This window comes from Thunnus maccoyii, chromosome 24 (assembly GCF_910596095.1).
Source record: "Thunnus maccoyii chromosome 24, fThuMac1.1, whole genome shotgun sequence".
Classification (NCBI taxonomy): domain Eukaryota; kingdom Metazoa; phylum Chordata; class Actinopteri; order Scombriformes; family Scombridae; genus Thunnus; species Thunnus maccoyii.
The window spans coordinates 4,557,246-4,573,531 of record NC_056556.1 but is presented as its reverse complement, the minus strand read 5'-3'; the positions used below and the strand labels follow the sequence as shown (position 1 = coordinate 4,573,531).

At 42.1% G+C, this 16,286-nt stretch overlaps 1 long non-coding RNA gene across 6 annotated transcripts in view; it reads left to right on the top strand.

Moving 5' to 3' along the window:
* LOC121891896 overlaps positions 1 to 16,286 on the top strand; it is a 363,049-nt gene that overhangs the window by 77,133 nt on the left and 269,630 nt on the right. For 4 of the 6 annotated variants that reach the window (XR_006094221.1, XR_006094218.1, XR_006094217.1 and 1 more), the window contains exon 4: positions 11,333 to 11,415. This is a non-coding gene — a long non-coding RNA (uncharacterized LOC121891896). Of the gene's footprint in view, positions 1 to 11,332; positions 11,416 to 15,277; positions 15,424 to 16,286 lie in introns of all 6 variants that reach the window. The other 2 variants (XR_006094220.1, XR_006094219.1) reach the window with 1 other exon arrangement.

The window sequence follows — 16,286 nt, the reverse complement described above, 5'->3', positions numbered from 1 at the left end:
ACTTCACAGTTTAAAGCTTTCCATTGACCTAAATAAACAGGAAGCGTGCAGAAATACCAAGAAGTCAAAAATCAGTGGTGATAATCACCTCTCGACAACAATGGAGACTTTGTGAAATGCACAATTTAATACGTAAATATTTGACGGGGGGGGAGAGAGAGGGTGTGGGGTTGTTACAGGAGTGAGTGGAAGGCAAAAAAAAACTTTTTCAATGGTCTTACGTAGGATGTGTGACACACAAAAAGAGTTAGAGTGAATGTATGAAATATTAAGCAGCCCATTGATGAAGTGAATCCAGGTAAAAGCCTTTAATGCTCATCGATTTTCCTCCTTTAATCTTAATTGATCACAGGAGAAAGAAGCAGAGGAGTATTTCTAAGTAATAGAAAAGAGAAACTCTGCCCTTAAATGTTGTACTTTCAGCATGTAGTTATGGATAAGACACGTTGTTCATCCTGTTTTATATACCTCCTTACAAAATGACATGAATTACTACCTGGCTACATGTGTAAAAAAAAAAAAAAAAAAAAAACCTCAGCGGACTCATCCTCCTGCTTAGCGTCAAGGCTAATTGGAGAGAGGGGGAGGTTAGAGGAACAAAAAAACAGTAAAATCCCCTAATTCCTGGATTATAATTTAAAATATTCCAAAATGCTAATCAGGGAATTGCAACCAACAAAGGGATAATAAGACGGTCATCCAATTACTGGCATTTTCTCCCCCTGTTTGGAGGGGTCTGGGCAGACCTGGAGCCTGATCGCGCCTCGGTTTCCTTTTTAACTGAAGACAGAGCGACACTGCTCAAGCTGTGAGCAAACACGGGAGCTGCGGCTAGGCCCTCCCTGCGTCTGCCTGTCTCACAAATATGTTAATTAGGGTCCAGATATTCACACACTTAATTAGCCGGGGCCTAGGTTGTTTCATTTTGATTGGGGGGAGAGAGAAGAGAAAGGGAGAAAGACAAGGGGTGAAAGAGGGGAGAGAGAGAGAGAGAGAGAGGAAGAAAAAGAAGAAGAGGAGAACGAGTTTTTACTTTTCAATGGCGAATTTAAATATGGCCTCAAGGTGATGAGGAGGTATTGTTAACTACTGTACTCAAATGAACTTTTCTCCCCCTTTTTTTTCCTACGGCAGGATGGAAAAAATCCACCGTGGACGAGATTAGGCTGTCATTTGCCGGCGAGCGTTTCCATTTGGAACATGAAGTGATTGCGCTAATTGAAGTGGCATTCATTACATTAACATATTATATGTCGAAAATGAGAACGAGGCCGGCCCCTGTTACCTACACACGCTGCACCGGAGAAGATACTGAAGCTGAAGGTTAGGAGGATGGAGGAGGTGGTGGTGGTGGTGGTGGTGGTGGTGGTGGTGGTGGAGGGGGAGAGAGAGCGTTGTTAAGCGTTTCTAAGAAAATTGCACGCCGGCTGCCACAATAGGCATCATTAGACATGAAATTAGAAATTTTTCGGGATGAACTGCTCACATAAAGGACTGCAGGGATTTGACACAAGCACTTTGACGTGTACGATTTAGCAAACGTCTCCTAACGTCTCCTTGCCAAGTGTGTACTCAGGCGTAAGGGGAGAACAATATCAACTTTTTGGCCCGCGGTCAGAGGGGTTACTGTACATGTGCAACAGGGGAAAAATAAAGATTAGTGTCATGAGAAAATAAGCGTTTATAAATGAAAATAAATAAGTGTGAGAAGGGAAAGTTTGCCTTGCGAAGGCCCCTCTACTGCCCTGTCTCTAAAATAAGCTTTTAGAAAAACTAAATTCAATTAGACAAAATGCTTAACAGTGAATCTCTGTTCCTCCCACTCTTAACCCGAAAATACCAGAGAGGAGAAATTAATTTCTACATTTGTGCTTTCAATTTTCTTATTTAGCTTCAATAGGGGGCAGCCCATTATTCACTTCATCTCAAAGGCATTTTTCTTTCACACCCTGCCCAAATATCACTTACACACAAGAATATTATATTGCTCATGTAAATCTCTCTTTTCTTCCTTTTTTTTTAAAAAAAAAAAAAAGAAAAGAAAAAGAAAGCAGCTTGGCATATTTATTGGTGTGTCGTGCTGAGCCCCCCCCCCCCCTTCCGAGAGCGAGATACACCCCTCTCCACCCATCTCCCACTGCCCCCCGAATCCCTCACACAAATACAATGACCCAAATACAGTAGGAGGGTATGGAGGGTCTAGACGTGTTTTTTTTTTTTTTACTAAAGGAGATCCTCTCTGCCCTGTGGCTCAATATCAGCCTTCAGGTATTTAACATAAACATATTTGCCCCCCATTTTTGCTTCTCAGCATCTCCAGGAAAGATTCGTCTTATTTAGTACGTGACACTTTGTTGCTTAAATCGGATTTTATTCACAGAGCACATTTCATACATCAGTGTAAACCAGAGTGATTTAAAAATTGGTCCAAAAAAATCACAAAATGTAATGTTTTAGACCCTTAAAGGCCCCTAAAACACCTGCAGTCCAGTCTGTAGGTATCTAACACATAAAATACTACCTTTTAATACCTTTTGTAACAGGCACAGCTACTGTACAAAACCTTTGAATGTGCAACCAAACCACAGTACATACTGTACTGTAACGCTGCTCTGCACTCCGAGCTGTATCTGACCCCGTGGCAGACATCCACCGCCATCCACCAAGTTGCGAGAAGAAGCACTCAGTGATTCCCTGAATTTTTTGGAGAAAATTTGACATCGGTCCAAAACCAATCCCCTGGTTTTGAGAGTATGTAAAACATGTTCTTCTTTTTTTTTTTTTCCTCTTTTCTTTACCTACAGCTGACTGGAGCACCAGCTGGTGGCGAGCAGCCAAGACTGCAAGGCATTTGCTTTTTACTTGTAGGCTAACTGCACTGCTGAACTACTCTGGGATTTACTCTGCATTATAGAAATGGACTGCGGTATAGATTATTAACAGGACGAGTGTGTGGGCGCGTAGGCTAGAGCTCTTTTTTTTTTTCTTTGGAGTTTTTGTTGCTCTTTTCATCCTTTTTTTTGTTTTAATTTGCATCTTGTTGATTCTCTGCAGAGTATTCAGTGACAAACTTGATTGTTTTCACTACTTCATAGATCTATTTAACTTTTCTTGCCAATAAGTTGAAGTGTTGAAAGTTTACACATGAGGAACCAAACACTGTCTGATCTAAAACGCACAACCTTGAAATCTGGTTTATTTGGCACCACAGATTGACACAAAAACAACCAAAATGACATAACCATGTAAACCCTTTAAAACACAGCCGGCCCATATGTTGTGAATGTAGAGTGTATTTCAACGATGCCTGCTGTCTTTCTCAACATGAGGAAATCCAAATACAGTGTAATGATGGCTGGCACACATTACAAAGCTGAACTACCCGTGACTTCTCCTAGACCCCTTCTTTTAGTTTTTTAGTTTCTTTAAAACTATGAAATCTCTGTAATTCTAAAACCAATAGAAAATATGTGGAATATTTCATCACATGCAGGACAAAGAGGAAAAAGGAAAGACTTTAAACAACAATAGTTCTCAGTCAGTGCTGCATTTTGGCACGATTTTAATTGTCACTCTTAACTTTTTGAAGTCTGATTCGGGCCATTATAAGGAGGAATGTTGGCATCCGTCTCCATTTACCACTGTATCTTTACTGCGCGTTTAAGAGCTCAACTGTAATGAATTCTGCAGTTCAAAAAAAAAAAAAACACACACACACTAGGAATAACAACAAAAGATATGCCAGCTGCAGCAATGTAAGTTAGACCTCAAAGATTGTGCAACTTGGCACAACAGATATAAAAAAAAAAAAAAAAAAAAAAAGATGAAAGAACTTCAGCTGAAAAGTCTAAGAAACCAGCAGACAGGGAATCTGGACGCATATTGAAAAGGTTTATTCCCTCTTTAATTTGGAAGATGTGAGAGTACAGATGTGAGAGGAGAAGAGGAGGAGGAGGAGGAGGAGGAGAAGCGCACCTCTTTTTCTCTATTTTTTTTTTTTTTTTTTTTGGAGAGAATATGCATGTGATGTGATTGGGTGGGATTTATGTCCGTCAGCGCTAGTCAGGAATACGCTCCTCTTCTTGTCAAACCGCGGGTGTATTTATACTTTGATAGGGCAAAATAGAGCAAGAGGGGAAGGAAAAAAAAAATCTCCTGTCAGCTATTCTTACATAAAATATTAGAATTCTCATTGTTATGAAGACTTGCGCTGAGAAAGCCTAAGCTTCTTGACTTATGAATTTTAAAAGTATCCAAAGAACTGAGAGAGGGGGAGCCTTTTTTTTTTTTTTTTTTTATTCTCTCCCCCCACTGACCTTAATCTTAAATAGGTCTCAGAGACAGGTAGAGTGATAAATGGACTAAAGTGATTCCAGTGGAAAAAGAATAGGAGCTAAGCCCACTTTTTCTGAGGGCTTGCATGGGCTCTTATCGCTGGCGGGCGACAAACAGCTCCAAACTCCAGGTTCCAGAGGAGCGTTTGGGCGCGCAGTGCCAGCTGGGCTAATGCATAGATTAGTTTACAAGTTTGGCTCCAATGCCAATTGGATTAAGCCTCATCATGCTGGGGGTATTTCCACATTGTTTGACAGTCTACATACGGTCAGCATCAGGCAGAGAGCAACGGCTGTGATGGACTTATGCTAAATCCTTTCCTTTTTTTTTTTTTTTTGTGTGTTTATCTAAACGCATTGTGACCGACAATGTCAGCAGGACGTGTTGTGCTTACTGTACGGGGCTTTAGAGCGGCACCTTCAGCTCCCGTTGTCAGCGCCAGGAAGCGATTGTAACCTTTTATTCCAAAGATAGGGGCCCTCATCTTTTGCCCTCGGGCTATGTCTTTAATATCAGGGCTCTTGTCACCCCGATCCCCCCCACCCCCACCCCTCCCCTGGTTCAAAAAAGACCCATGTCAAGATCAAAATATCACTGACAGAGACCGTATCTAATGCCTCTACACTGAGCTATAATCAGAGTAATCACTTTGAACTAGTTCACAGAAAGGCGCTTTATTTTCCAACGCAAAATTGGTTTGGTCTCCTTTAAGACTCTGAGGTTTATTTGATTAAGACTGGAGCGGAGCATGAGAAATCAAGGGGGGGGGGGGGGGGTTGAGGGGGGGGGACTTCAGTGGCATTCCTCAGTAATATTTATACGAATCCCCCGGCTTGTAAATCATTTATGCACTTTCCCACTCACGTTTGACTCCGAAAAACCTCAGAGTCAAGCGCGAATTAGGTCTCGTAATAATAAACTAACCTCCTGCTCGGGCATTGTCTCTTGTCAGATCAGAGGAAGAGGGTCAAGAGCAACTGGACCTCTAGGGCACCCTAGGGACTCCCCCCAAAACCTCTAACAGCTCTGTGGTGGGACCGCCGCAGAGGCCTTTAATTGTTATTTCAGCCCCCTCCCCACTACCCCACCACCCCACTATCCCTCCACCACAGCCCCATCTTCACCCCTCCCCCCCCCCCCACCACCACCACCGCCGCGGTGTCCGGGCAAACAGAATGGTCCTGATAGCTTCGTAATGAGAGGCAGCGTCCGGAGGGAGCAGGCTAGTGACTTCCAAATACATTGCCCTTGTTAGTAATGTTTGGCGCACTGCTCCGTTGTTACAGATGTCGGTAATAGAGCGCTAATAGAGATCCATTACCCTTAGGTTGGTTGTGTGTGTGTGTGTGTGTATATGTGTGTGTGTGTGTGTCTAGGGGAGGGCAAAGAGCCTCATAAGATTACTACACTCATGGCTGACCTCTGCCTCCCTTTAAAACTGATTATTTCATTTGATCAAGCCCAAAGGTGGCGGCAGGTCCGGCACCGGGAGTTGATGAAGGCGGCAAATCTGATTATTCTTCCCGGCGTCGTTAAAGAGATTCAGGATTATAAGTCAGCTTTGTAATGGGAAATATTAGAAGAGAGAGAGAGAGAGAGAGAGGAGAGAGGAAGCGGGGAAGGAGTGTAGAACAATGGAATAACAAATTGCATGTTGCCCTCAGGACAGAAGGTAGACAGAAACATTAAATTAATGAGCCCAGAAGAACTTTGTCACAAATGAATCGTGTAAATACATTGATCTTCTCTCCTCTCTAGTCTTCCTCTCCCTTTTTTTTTTGCCGTTTTTCCTTCCTCCTCGCCAGCCCTAATGATTTCTTCCTCATACCGTTTTTACATTGCAGGGGAGAAAAAGGAGAAAAAACCTGTTCTGTTTTTCACCGGCGCCGCCTCTCAGTAAACACTCTTCCTTCTTATCTGCACGCTGCCTTCTCCCTAGGCTATGGAGCAGATTTTTCATTTAGCTAAAAGCTCGGTAAGAGGTCTATGAGAATGATAATCCTACCACGGGCCGCAGCTGGCGTTTCCACGGCGCGGATGATTAGTCGGGAACGTTTTGCATTCGACCTGGAGAAATTCTCTCAGTGGGACGTTAGCATCCGCTTACTGTCTTTTTCGGCGGGGCCCCCACTCATGGCCCTCACCCCCCCCCCTCCTCCCTTCTCTGACTACACACACACACACACACACACTCCAGAGGAGGCTTTTTATAATGGATGATGAGGGGAAAAAACTCGAGCATTTACCTCCCTCTCTTCCTCCTCTCCAAATACCGTCACTCCTGTCACCGCTCATGACGCTCAGTGACCTTCGTCAAATATATTTCTAATTGCTTTTGACGCTGAATTGGCACCCTGCTGGTCTGAAGGGCCCCCCCCTCCTCTCCCCTCCCCTCCCCTCTTTTTTTTTTTTTTTGTTAGAGCATCACAGAGCGACGCAGGGTATCCCACTTTCCGCAGGTACGGAGAGAGAGAGGGATCCCCTCAGACGGAATTAAGGCGGCGAACAGGAGGAACAGGTCATGAATGCACTTATCTCATTTGTCTGACAGGTTTAAACGTTTATTAAAGGCCTCAGCCCTAATTCCCTCAAGCAGGTGTAAGCTTCCGTTGAGGTGTGAATTATATCCAAACGAGCAGATACGCTACATAATATGATGATGAACGCGAGCTAAGCTTTTCCAGGTGGAAATTGAATAACTCATGGTTTCTGGGCGTAATCCATCCGTGTATTGTCAAAGACAAATAGAAGGGGAAGCATCATTTCCTCTTTGTGCAGAAACACTTACTACAATAAACTGTATTAGCGGCATTACACGCCTCTGGATTTACACAAATACAAGTGCAGGGAATCCAAACTCTGTATGTAACATGATTTTTGTAATGGAAGTACCTCTGTTTGGCTCCATTTGGACTCAACCCCCTCCTCCCTCCTTCCTCCCTCCCTCTAAACAACAACCCAGTCTGCATCAAAAGCCATTTAAAGACACATTGAAGGAACACATGGAGCTTTTTTGCACTTTTGGTGCCCCAGGTCACATCACAACAGGCCCACAGTGGATGGACAATGTTCACCGATGCAACAAACACAAATGGTTATTTGCTTTCCTCCGAGCGTCATCCGCCACCTGGCTTTAGTTATGAATACAGTCGTGATTATTCCTGAGAGGATTCATCGGAAAACAATACAGACACAAAACATAAATCTCATTCACCTTATAACTTTGTTATTTTGGTATATATTTTGCTTAATTATTCACCTAATTTTTCTACTAGACGACAGTAAACAAGTGTCTTCATGCAACCACATCAGCCAGTAGTGAAATGATAACACTCATGTAATTATTATTTATATCCTGTCACCATTTATGCCTATGGACAGTCTAAACTAGAGTCAAATGGCTTTACTGTCTCTTGCCGCTGTCTCCGCGAGGTCATCGTCTCCCCCTCGGCTCTGAAAACTTTTTTTTTTTTTTAATAAAAATAGAAGAAACACAGCTGCAGTGGTAAATGTTATCCATCATCAGATATGGCTGTGAAGTGCCACAATCGTTGCATTTTGTAACAAACGTCCCATTTTGCAGATCTTAAAATATGAAGAGATCCTTGTCTTGTACTTGCCTCTGAGGTTGATTTTGACTTACAATTTCAACGCTAATAGAAAAAAAAGGAGAAAATAGTCCCATTACATGCTATAATTAGCCGCATAATAAAGCTTTGTTTAGTAAATTTGTGATACACGATCTTCGTTACGGCAGCAGTTTGTCTCTGAGCTGTTTTTAATAGATTTTTTTTTTTTTTTTTTTTTTTTTTGGAGAACACCAAGAAAAACAACAGCATCTGTTGTTTGTTCAAATGTTCAAAAATAATCGACTGAAATCTATGATTATGGTTTTTCTGACAAGTGACCTCTCGCGGTCGTGCAAATAATGAGACGTGACACTCGGGGGGGGGGAGCAAAAAACAGAAGTTTGTGTGACGTTACGGCGCAAAATCCTCAAGTCCTCTCGGGGGAGGGAGGCTGAGGTTAACCATAGAAGCGGCGAACCAGAGCACTCTCACATGAACTGGTATTTTCCCCAGTCATGTGGGTCATTCGGAAGATACTGACAAACAACATGTTTAATCGTTTAGGTATGAGAGCCCGGTGGGTTGTTTTGGTGGTGAACGAACCCGAAACCTGCGGGAGAAATATCGAAGCATCTGACTGTGGTGAATTTATTGGTTGGTTTAGACCGTCTAGACGTTGTCGCTAATAGTGACACCGGCGTAACTGTGTCTCTTTAAGAGTGTCGCTAAAGGGCGAATCAGTGGTTCAGCCTTGAAGAGGTATCATAGAAGAAGAAATAAATCCAGTTCAGTCATTTATTTGTCAGTTCTCAAAGCTTTTCTTGATATTTTTTAATGTAGAAACTTCAAAAACTGTCAAAAACAGAGACTTTTATGCTACTTTAAAGTGTTGATTTACCATATTTAGGTCTGTATATCTTCCAAATATTGATTAATAGGAAAGTTTATATTTTTAAACCATCCTAGGAGATTATTACCAAGCGTCTATGCTCTCTTTCTCTATCCATCTATATCTATATATATCTATATATATTTATATAAGTATGTATCTGAATTGAAATGACTTGTGACCGCGTAACAAATCTGTAACTTCAGGGGGAAATTCTGAGGAGTTTCCCCAATACTGTGGCTCCATTGTCATCCCGGTTTAAAAAAAGAGAGAAAAACATGTTGGATGAATACAATCATGTGACCAGAAGTAATGACAACCGTGACCCATTTGCACGATGATAATTAGCCATCCACAGCCACAGGGCGCTGACCTCCGAGCGGGCGATGAAAACAAACCCACAGATTTTTTTTTTTTTAAAAGCTTCTCTTTGTCATGCAGGAGAAGATATTTTTCCACCACCATGCGAAGGACTCTACATTGTATAATATAACATATTTAAACATGTGCGCGTGAATAATTCTCAGCGTCTGAGCCGAAACTACTCGTCTCTTTGTACTCGCGTGATGTCTCAACCTTGACAAATCACTGCATCAATAAGTTTCCATCAGCTGTAACAAACCTTAAGGGCCCTTTGTGATCAGATTTAACATCATCTCATTCTCCGTACAATAAAACAACATAAGGAGAACATTATTCCTTCCTTCTTCTTCTTCTACTTTTTTTTTTTTTTTTTTGATTGCGACATCATTTCAGCCGTCCTCCGGGCGACTCTTTGACATGCGACACAAGATAAAGAGTTCTGTCCTGCTTCTGATTCATTTTTAGCTCCAGTTGTGTAATCAGTTTATTTTTCAGCGAGATGTAAATCTGTTTCTTTTCTTCATAAAGTCACATGAACTCTGAACTTATCAGATTTTAAAAACTCTACTACGACCGGCGTTACAGCATCACTGACAGCAGCAGCAGCAGCATTTATCATGATGGTAGAAACCTTTAAAAAAAGCTTGAAATTTATCAGTTTTATAATCATAATATTGAAATTGTATCATGACAGAGTGAAAGAGCAGATTAGAGAGTTTAATTTTACTTTTTCATTTGAACATCTCTACAAATCTTAAGGCAACAAACTCACTTTTTGTCCTTTTTGGATACATCCAACCACAACCAAAGAGGTTTTTTATTTATATGCAAATGTGATTGAACGGTTTTAATGCAGTTATTGAGTGTTTGTGAGGTAAAACAATCCTTTCCTGCAGCCAAACTAACATTGTTTTTTTGGTGAAGTCAATTGCAGTCTAAGTTTAAAACAGAAAACACAACTCGAAGCTCCGGTTGTGGCTGAAAAACCTTGAAGTCTTCAGAGAAGAAGAAGAAGAAGAAGAAGAGACGAGATTAGAAACAGAGAACCTGGCGCCGCCACCGCCGCCGCCGCGGTGAGCTATAAGCGCCCGAGCTCGGCTTCCTCCTGCCGTCGCTGTCTGCGATGTAAGACGGTTGAGTATCGCACCTACCAGGCAGATCGAAAAAATTCAAACACCGAGTGCCAAGATCTTTATGTGGATTCCCTACTTCCAAATAGCTTAGGATTATTCTCCGTCTAAGCTAATACCTGGTGAGGAAGTAAAGCCTGAAGGATGGGATTATTTAATATGGCATTTTTAATGTGTGACACGCTAATCACATCTCAGAACAGGAATACTTCAACCATTTAACTTTCGTCAAGGGAGGAGAGACGGTTTTGGAGGGCGTAAGCCTTCAAAAAAAAGACCCCCCCCTTCACTTCCCCTTCCCCTTCACTTCCCTCCATCCGCCGCCACCTCATACCGCAGAAACCTGCTGCAAAACCCACGATGACAATGACACATTGTCGTGCCTCGGAGGAGGAGGAGGACGAGGGGGGGGAAGTGAAGGAGGGAGAGCGACAGAGACAGAGTAACCTCAAGTGCATGAGTGAAGTTTTCATTCTGACTGTTGTGGTGAAACAGGGGCCGCCACGGCAACGCAGGGAGTCTTTCCTAAGCATTACACATCAATCCCGGGGCCTAGACGGCAGACAGAATTACTCCTCTGTGTACCGATAATGATTTCACAATCCTCGCATACCGGCATCAGAATCTCCCCGCGGATTTGCGGATAAAGCCGAGTTTTCTCCCCCCGGATTCCAAAAGTTTAACAAGGTGAAGTCGCTCCCGATTTTGACCATTCTGAGCCGGTGAGGAAAACTTAATGCGCTCTCTCTCTCTCTCTCTCTCTCTCTCATTTGACAGGCGACTCTAGAAACAGGAGTAGAAGAAGAAGAGCGATTTGACAAGAGAGAGGTGGTGGGAGGCGGGGAGGAGGGGAGGGAGGGGGGGAACAGGCCAGAAGGGTTCAGACGCGCATCGTCTCTCTATCTCCGTCATCTGTCTGTGATCATTAATGGTTAAACATCTGAAGCGTTGCTATTATATCAGCATGGAAAGTTATTAAAACGCTCACACACACACACACACACACACACACACACATCATGCCCTCATGTCTCTCTGTCTTTAAGGATGGCGCTCTGATAGTGGTGAGGAAATCAATGAAGGGCCTGAGAGCAGCCGGTCTGGCAGACTTGACACGCAACAGAGGAAGGTAAATTATTGGAACTTTAATTACTTTGATCCGTCATGCATTGTAGCATTGTGTCAGGGAAGTCAATGCCATGACAGACGCTGAACAAAGGCCAGCGCCGCATTTTCATAACATCTTCACTCCCTTTTCCTAATGCCTGATTAAAGCCGGGGTGTCGAGGACCAAAAGCTCCCAGCCCCGGGTTTTTTTTTTTTCTTCCTCTTTCCTCCCTCTCCTCTGCCTCTACGCACTGATTTAGAGACTCATTTTGAAAGCTCTGTTTACCCAACTCATTACTGAAGTCAGGGATTGAATGCTGGTCTATTATGGGCCTCTGAACCACGGCTTTACAAACAAGCACAATGCGCCGTGCTATCACCATTATCACATTGTACCGACCGTAATGTATCGCGCTGTTTTCCACCCATAAATATGAGTCACATGTTTTTTTCAGCTAAATTAAGAAGGATTTGCCACCACAATGACAATGAAGCCTGTCCCCCTTTTTTTTTTTTCTGAGTGGCCGCACAAGAAAACAATGACCAAAAAAAAAAACACCACAAAGTAAATGAGCGAGAGTGAGAAATTCCTTTTTTTTTTTTTTTTTTTTTAATCATCAAAGGGTGTACAAAATTACTCCTTTTTCCCCCCTATTTCATGAATATTCCGCCACTTAGCGTTGAATCTGCACGATTGTTCTCGGAGCTGATAAATGGCCAGCATGTGTGGTAATTTAGAAGCGCGCATTAATCTCCAATCGTGGCCTAAGAAGGGAATAAATAGGAAGCAAAAAAAGGTAATTGATATCTAGCAAATGGGCAGAACCCCCCTCCACCCACAACCCAAAATGAAAAAAAGTTATGCAGATATAACTAAGGCGATCATCTGCGTTATTAATTGCACAAACTGCAATATGTGAGCTGAACAGGAAGGACGAGTGCTTTGTTTTAATTCTTCATTCATGGCGTTAAGTACAATTAAGCGAAACTGTTGTTTGTGTAGAAACTGAAGGGAACAGCTCAGAGAAATTGCTGTCATCAAGAAAGGAAATGCTGCTCTTGACTCGGAGTCTTAATTCATTAGCGGATCAGGGATTTTGCTAACTTCAGTCCTAATCATCCACCCAAGTATTCCACTGATGGTTTATATTTCTGTCTCTGAGTGATTTGTATTTTATTGTATTCTCTGCAGTCCGGGATAATCCTGCACAATGTGACCAAATGAGGAGAGGGGGGTGGGGGGGGGAGGCTTTGAGGCACTTTTTTCTCTCAGTCGTAGAGGACAGCGAGGACGTTTCGCTGTCGTGTGACGAGATGATGCACTGCGAGCACACAGGTACCAACTTGTCATAGACATGCAAAGATAAATGCTTCTTTAACAGGATCGAACCTTTTAACCAACAAGTTGCCTGAACTGAGTCATTAATTTAATTTAATATATTGTTTTCACTGCTTTAAACACAACTGCACCAAAGTACTCTTGTAGTTAGTAGACGACAAAACATGTGATGATTTGTTACAGATTAAACTACACTGTACAAGTTGTTCAAACAAACAGCAGCAAGATTAAAATACTGCTTTGCATCTGTAATAATAGTCCAGTAATATGATCAAAATATTAGAAAATAACACTTTAAAAAGGGGCCTTTGTGCCTAATAACTGTGTTTACTTCTCTACTACTCAAGTGTACTTCTGTAGAAGGACTTTTACTTGTAATATAGTATTTCTATAGTGTTGTATTGCTACTTCCTGTGTACTTCTTCCACCACTTCCTACATATCACACTATGATTAACACATAATGATCCTGCTCTTCACAAGTTATCATATTATTAACAGGAATATTGATGTTATTTAGGTCCAAAACACCGAATCTGAACATCAACTTCATCTGACATTGAGATCATTTCACATTTTTCTGTATTAAAAGTGCAGTTTACACACTTACATGCATGATTATGCTCACGCACACATGCAGTAGCACATGTCTGACAGACTGAGCGACGTCTGCATCTGAACTTACAGTACGTGCATGTACACAAACACGCTACTGCAAACAAACCGACACGTAAACCCACATAAACATCCGTACATGAAAGCGTAGAAGTCGATTATCCTGACGAGAAAGTTTTTTTTTTGAACCCAAACTGCCACTGTGAAGTGAACATCTGCTCTGCGTAAAACTTCAAATGTTACGGCCCCTCAGAAAGAGGAAAAAAAAAATCATACTTCTCTCTTAATTTGTATTGATGGCCTGGAAGAAACCAGCATGCTTTGCAGTTCTGTAAGGGGGAAGATGTTTAAGTGGAGATTAATTCAAATTTCTGCTTGCTCAGTACTTGTAAAACTAAAGCAATTTATATTCCTTCTCTTAACGATCCCCCTTTCTCTGATTGCGGTAATGTAATCTAATTGTAATTATGATACTATCTGAATCATGCAGACCTTAACATGATTGGAGCTACTCATTGCATTAAAAACTAATTTTTGAATAATGATGAAAGGAGCACTGGAAAATGTGGAAGTATTACATTTTTTCTTTATCTCTGTTTTGTGGGGGGATCTTGTTCTCTGCCCCCGACACCTCCCCTCCCTCTCTCCCCCACCTCCCCCCTCCCCCTGCCTACAGTCATAGTTCTGGTATAAATGACAAGGAGGAGTGGATCCGAAGAGTGGTGGGAGGAGGTGTAGAGGGGCTGGATGGGAAATGGACCACCCCAATTAAACATATCAGGCTCATCAGTGGCTGCAGGATAGCGGCATAGCTGCTGTGAACAAGTTCGCTGTCGTCCCACGAGGTTTAGCTTATCATGCATGTGCCTCCTACGCCATGTATCACCCCTCGCCCTCCCCTCTCCCTTCTCCCAACACCCCGCTCACCTCACCCAAAGAGGGGAGGGAGGGGAGGAAGAGCTTTTCCTGCTGGAACGATAAGACTGAAGTAAAACAGTTGTACGAGCTCTGGAAACAGCAGCGCTGGTGATACAGGCTGAGTGACACGGTGACAGTATCGTCGGTTGAAAGAGGAGATCTGCATTTGTATGCATTTGTATTAACTGAATAAGTGAAAACTGTCAAGGTTTTAAATTACAGCTCAGTCAATATAGCGGATTGTTTTTTTAGTTTGGAGAACGAAACATGAAGAAATGATAAACCAGGTTAACTGTAAACTATGTTTTCTTAAATCAGTTCCTATTATATTGAGTAGTTGAAGTACTGGTGGGAGCAGACTGGGAGTTATGGTCAGTTTAACAGTGTTAGAATAAAGCAAGTGTTCCCTGAGATGTGTTTTTGCTCTAAAAAGTACAAATCACTGTTGCAAAATAACAATAACAACTGCATAATTGGGCAATTTTTTAATAAAAAAGTGTTGTAAGGAGTTTATACAGCAGTTTCAATGAGATATTGAGCTTTTTTTTAAGTTAAAACTTGCAAATCTCATTATTGAAAGACCTGCTTTGAGCCACTGTTAATCATTTTCATTTTACAAGATTTGAAACTCAGAAAGAAAGAAGAAAACTTTAATTTTAACCCTGAAGAATTATAATAAAAAAAGAAGAGCATTAAAAGGAGCAAAGTATAACTTTTTATTAACAAAACAGCAGAAGATTTGGACTGATTGTAAACAAGGTTATCATCCTAAACAACACTTATCTGCTATCATAAGGGAATGTTTTATTTCTTTTCTGTTTCATACAGTAATATTTGTAGTTTTGGCTTACATGCAGTGCATCATTGCAGAACTGGCAACACTTCGGCTCCGCTTAAGCACTAACAGGATAAGGAAGGTGCTGCACCTGCAAGCCACGTTAACTGTAAACTCCGGGGGGGGGTTAAGGATCATTTTTATCAGAATATGACTGTCGTACAATCTCATTTTGAAGGGTGGAGCATAAAAAAGCCGAGTGTGGACCGCGAGCCTATTCACTGTGGTTTGGAAAAGCAGACACGAGGCTGAGGTGAGAGAGCAGGGAAAAGAGAGCAGGGAGAGAGAGGACAGATAACCCGGCCGGCTTTCACACCCTTGAAGGTAAAGCACTTAATGTATGAAATGAGTTGTTAATGCAGAGGTGGATGGCCGGGCGGCGGAGGCTAATGGGCACCGAGACACTGTGAAAGACTCCTTAGCAGGGAGGGAGATAGTTTACCTGCGTCGCCTCGGTGCTCCTAACAGGTAGAGCCGGAGCTGCTGGAACTAATCTGCAGAAGGAAACAAACAAAAAAAATGGTGTTTTTAAAGGTCAGAACATATAATCCGTGCACAAATCATCACCTAAATGTTCTGTTCAAGGAGGAGAAGGTACAGTAGTGGCGAAATCAGCTCTGCACAGTCGGGAAATTATGAATGAAATCAGACAGGTCAAGGCATCAGTCTCCCTCTCACACAGACCGAATGCGTTTGAAACCACATTTCAAGGTGCTGATAAGCAGTTGTAGAGAATGTTTGCTGACCCCAGACGGCTCAGGTGGCCCCCTGTAAGATCATCAAGTGAAACCGGAATCACATCCAAATGATCCTTTTTTCAAAGTTTTTCTAGGTTGAAGCAGCAGGAGTTTGACAGTTTGGTGTTCAGAAATCATGTTTCCTCAAGTTATTTTGGTCATGTGTAGATTAGGAAGGGCGGGTCACTTACCAAAAAGCATCATCTCTTATTATTAGTAATCATTATAATGGCACCAATATGCTAATATCTACACTTCCTTGACTCCTGACTCCTTGGTTTCAGTATCATTTCAGTTTTCTCTCATTTCTTGTGAGACTGAAAGGACTTTGCAGTACTTTAAATGCTTTCAAAAATGCATTTTTACACTTTGTATATGATTGTCTTGTCAGTATATTGAGGATTGCAGAATTGCCTTTATTATTATACACCTGCCACCAAATATACACAT